Below are 5776 nucleotides of genomic sequence, written 5' to 3' on the forward strand. Positions count from 1 at the left end.
GTTTGCAGATGTAGCAGTGTGATGTTGTTGCGCTAGATTGTAAGCAGAGACTCTTGTTTTGAGCTACACTACTAGATATGCAGAGGTCTCTTATTTTGAAGGAGCAGAGTGGCCGAACTATCGGTAAGTTCGGTAACGCGCTAGTTTAGGCTCTCTCTGTTTCTGGACTTTGAATGAGAAGGTTGGCATTCCTGTGCTCTGTAAATAGTATTTCTCACTTACCATCAACTGTAACAATGATAATTGTAACTAGTTCATGCTTTGTACTACAATTCTCATGCATTTTGTTGTTCTCTCTATCTCTCTGTTTCTGGACTTTGAATGAGAAGATGCAGGCTGGTGAAAATAATTATACCATCATCTATCAAAGATTCAAGATTCAAAGGTTTTTATTTGACACATACTCATACAGGATGTGTAGTGAAAGGTTTGTGTGACATACTCTTAATACACCTTTACTCATAATCTTTCGTCGTAGTGTCTTCACTAAAAACGCAGAGTGAAACCCGCTACACGACAATGGTACACGACAATGGTGCTCCGTGTAACTTGTGCACATTGATTATACACCAGACGCTGTACCAGCAGAGCCAAAAGGATTATCAAGGATTCCCATCACCCCGGTAACAGACTTTTACTGGGGTGCCTGCACTGTCACAAATCACGCACAGAGACCTGAACTCAGTCACTAAGGCCCTGTATATCAGATGTGTCTTTTGTTTAGACGGTGACAGCGTTTTCAGGGCTTAAAAACGCAAAAATGTGAAACCACCATCCAGAGTGTAAATCCTAAAAATGCTCCAACGCTCCACCGATTTAGTATGCACTGGGCGTGAATGCTACATCGAATTTCACACACTTTTGCGTCACCGTATGCATGCAGATTTCCTCCCAAAGACGCTTGTCTAAACCCTCATCCTCATCCTAATCCTCATCCGCTTATCCGGGGTCGGGTCGCGGGGGCAGCAGCTCAAGCAGGGGGCCCCAGACTTCCCTTTCCCGGGCCACATTGACCAGCTCTGACGGGGGGATCCCGGGGCGTTCCCAGGCCAGTGTTGAGATATAATCTCTCCACCTAGTCCTGGGTCTTCCCCGGGGTCTCCTCCCCACTGGTCGTGCCTGGAACACCTCCCAAGGGAGACGTCCAGTGGGCATCCTTACCAGATGCCCGAACCACCTCAACTGACTCCTTTCTAAGCAAAGGAGCAGTGGCTCTAATCCGAGTTCCTCCCGGATGACTGAACTTCTCACCCTATCCCTAAGGGAGAAGCCAGCCACCCTCCTGAGCTCATCTAAACACGGAATAAAAGTGAGAACGCAACGCCACTTTTGTGTTTTCTGTCCAGATCCTATTCTATTGTATTTTATTTATATTTTAAGCATGGAAATACAGAGTATGTCACACAAACATTTCACTACACATCCTGTATGAGTATGTGACAAATAAAAACCTTTGAATCTTTGAATCTCCACGATGAACATGCTCACCCAGACCCAGAATCCAATCTGTCTGACTCAGGCCAGGTGAGGCCGCTTAAACCAGCCATCATCCACACACACACACACACACACACACACTCTACAAGGTCATTTGTCAGTAGGACCCATAACGGCTCATTGAGTTTTCGCTGGTCCAGTGCCGCTATTGGCTGCTCAAAGAAACCAGAAATACGTCACAAATCTCAAATTTCTATCTGCAAAAACAAAATAAATAGTTTAAGATAAGTTTGGCCTTAAGGGTACAATATGTAATTTCTACCACAAGGGCTCTCTCAATCAAAACAATAATAAAGGCTTAATTTGATGACGTGTGAAGCATGTGGGAACAGGGGAGTGGGTGTCTTCACCACAATTGCCAATGAATATCGATCAAACTTGCCTCAGAAATCCTGTTCTCGGACAAGCTAATGTGTAAGTGTTATTGATGTTAGGTCAAGTCACTTTTATTCATGTTATGTCACTTCATTCTTATTAAGTAGCCGCAAGTAAAATAAGTTGAACTTGCTTACTTAACATTAGATGAGTCGACTATCAAAACAGCTGTAGATAATGTGACATGGGGAAGAAATTCAGTGGGGAGGAGGTTGAAAGTATTTTTTTTAAAGTTATAAAGATATTAGATGTTCAATCGATAGTCACACTCTGAATTACAGTGATCTGATGCAGGGAACTAAAAGAGCGATCACCGGTCTGAGTCCTGTGTGTTTATTTATTTTGCTATCGATATATAAATTCTATAACAGCAATGACATTTAAAAAATAATGTTATCAACCATACTCCTGTGAGGTTCTAACCAGTTATTAATTAGAGGAGAGGCCTGGGAACACTAGAATGAAATGGAAACAAAGTTTCTGCTAAGAACAAACCAAAATGAAAAACATTTAGTTTTGAATCCCTGTTTGCAGGTACATCGCCGTTGCCCCCAACGGGCACAGAGGAAACAGCTCCCCCCTGGCTCACTAGAATGAGGCAGGGCGTGGAAAGCCTTCAGAACAATATCCCTCCACTCAAAACAACTACTGATGTTCTTGGGGAGGAACGCAGGATTGGGTATGAGCAGTGTGTGCTTATGAACGTGCGTCCGGCGTTGTCAATGTGTTTGTGTTTGAGAGAGAGAGAATGAATTCATTTGTTGCGTGCAGCTCTACAATAAAATACGGTTTTAGCCGTTATGAAGTACAAAAATAGTAAATATATGGGAAACACTGTCCATTGCAGATGGTTTCATTTTCTTGGACTGAAAAAAATAAAATAAAATAAATAACAAAAATAAGATTAAAAAATGGGTTAGTATAGTAGAAATGATCAAAGTGATGCAAATGGTTGTTGGGAGGTTATCAGAAGGTCGAGCCTACTCCCAAGTGTCTTAAACACCTCTGCCATGTACTAATTGCATCACTTCTTGTCTGGCTAGAGCCCCCAAATGTATAGTCTTCTCATTTAGGCTTTCATACAAAAACAGACCCCATATCTCTAGCTCGCTACCAAGTGTCCTCAATCCTCAGGTCACCTGCTAATTACATCACTCCCTAGTCCAACAATCCCCTTTAGTTCCTCTGCCTTTTACTTTATCAATGGAATTGATCAGTGTGCGAAATACCCTTCAATATTCGGGGGGGGGGGGGGGTCCCCATCTCCCGATTGTTGCGCAATATCGATCTAAATTTTCTCATGCAGTAGGCCTATAGCATACTTAGCAGACGTCAAGGCGCAAAGTCAAAGTAGTTTGTTGGCGGTTCTATGGCGCTGTTGCTATTATAACGGCGAGATAAATTAGCTTTGAGCCCGGCGCAAATCTAAAATGGGTTGGGCTGAAACCCGTAGGTGTGTTTTGGGCGTAACATGCAATAAACCAATGAGAGTGGCATCTCCCATCCCCTTTAAGAGCCAGCGCATTTTGACTAGAGTTGATTTTTTGACAGCACGTTTGCAGTCTCCGCTGAGACAGATGCATGACCACATGAATTTCAAACTTCAAATGGCTCAGTTTATGGGCAAATAATAGGCATAATTAACACATGGAATAGCGTTTTCTTCTCCAACTTCAGAAACACTGATTCGTCATGTAAATTGCGGCAAAGACAACTTAAAACATATGATATGCGGACGTAAATGCTGAATTTTAGTCAAGCCAATAATAAGTGGTTAAAAATAAAGTTACTATTAATTAGTATTGTATACATTGTGTAATCTGCATCATGGCAAATGTGAGTAGGAACAAAACACAGCCCCACCTCTCAGAAAATAGTTCCTAAGTGCCTGGCCGGACTGCAGGTGTGCTCTGCCCACATCGTTAACATGCGTCTTGCGAGTTCTAATCACTGTTGGACATTTTGAGACAACTTCACCTTGTGTTGGAAGCGAAGTGTAAGTATATAAAAGACATGTTGATATGCTGTGTAATAATTGTGTGAGTATACAAAAATATAGATGTCTATATTTGTGATTAATCTCTGTTAAGAATGCTTAACAACAGGGCTGCATGGCCATCGTGAGGTGTACAAGGCTACATGTATCTGTCGTGAGGTGTGCTTATGGCTAGGCTACATGTATATATCATGAGGTGTGCTTATGGTTACAGTACATGTGTATATCTCATGAGGTGTGCTTATGGTAACATGTGTATATATCATAAGGTGTGCTTATGGTTACATGTATATCTCATGAGGTGTGCTTATGGTTACATGTGTATTTATCATGAGGTGTGCTTATGGTAACTATATCGTGAGGTGTGGTACTCTAGCTTTTGGTTACTGAAATGTGTCCAAGGTGACAAAAATCCCTGAATGTCTTCATGTGTACAGTCACATTCAGCTCTATTATTATTTTATTGTATTGTCGTAGGAAAATATCGTAACTAGGAATCGAAGCTGTCCTTCCCCCACAAACCTCCACCCATGGGCAGGGCCACTCCTCTGGGAGAAATCAGTCACCCAAAGGAGTAGGTAAAGTACTACATCCTTTCAAAGTCCCTTAAGTTAGTCACATGTGACTAACTTAATAGTCACAAGTGAGTAACTTAATCTAAATTCATTCTTTATCGTTCCACCCAGGTCAACATACTTGTCAAGGTGATGGAGCTGCGGGAAGAGGGCAGTGTCCATACTAAACTGGACAACAGACAAGTTGCCATCAAGCATTATGCAGTTTCCGACGCCAGTGGCAACCTCCTCCTGACCACCTGGGGGGAACAATGCCTAAATGTCAATGCTTGGTACAACGTTTCTCAAATTTGCACACGTTTATTTCGAAACACCATCACCACATCACAAACCTCTTGTTTTACCCCCATTGCACACCCCGACATCCCTGGCCCTTATTGTGCTAGATCAAACTATCACTACAATAGGAGAGGTGATTGGTGCTGAGGTCACCAGCCAACTCTCCTGCCCTCAGCACCACACCCTTGACCCAACTCCCACCGTTAGCACTTCCCCACATTTCATCCGCTGCCCGACCTGCCAACTGACATACAAGACTAACAAACTTCCACAGGCAAACTTTCTTTAGAGACGGCCGGACTTATTCAAGAGTATATTTTTCACAAATTTTGACCGCGACTATTCCACTCAATATTTTGACTGACAAAGACGACGCCGTCACATTTCTGTTACAACTTGACAAAGTCACAATTATTTCAAGTAACCGACGCATTATTTCCTGCACCCCCCTTCCTGACACCGGACCTGCAACCCAGTCGCCAGAGAAAAACGTTCCCAGGGTACTCTTCTACGAACGACGGATACGTAGCTCAGTCAACGTTTCAGGGCCAAAATACGTTACATGTCAACGTTCCATTGTAAAGAGTGGAGACTGCGCCCGCACCATGTGACTTTCAAGTTTCTTATTTCAGCACAGAAGAAAGATGGCGGCCAGCCGTGTAAAATGCTACATTTTAGGGCCGTTTCTGTATCTTCAGGTTTTTTGATAACATTTTTAGCGAGAAATGTGTACTTTATGTTCACAATCTTGATTCAGAGAATGCATATGAGCTTTAGTTTAGATGTTACGTGGATATAGATCGTTCCTGCCAGCAAAACGTTGTGAACTGACGTAATGCCCAAGGATACGTTGACAGTATACGTTTTCGTGAACACTGGATTACGTTGCAGTTCAACGTAAAATAGCGAGTTGTACCTACCAACGAGGACATTTCCTGGTTATAAAAAATACATAAATTACCCCCCCCCCCCCCCCAACAATCCCGATCGTCCCCTCCCCCGTCAACAATCCCGATCGCCCCCCCCCCCCTCCCCCGTCAACAATCCCGATCGC

The sequence above is a fragment of the Micromesistius poutassou genome (assembly GCF_964030765.1).
Source record: "Micromesistius poutassou genome assembly, chromosome: 10".
Classification (NCBI taxonomy): Eukaryota; Metazoa; Chordata; class Actinopteri; order Gadiformes; family Gadidae; genus Micromesistius; species Micromesistius poutassou.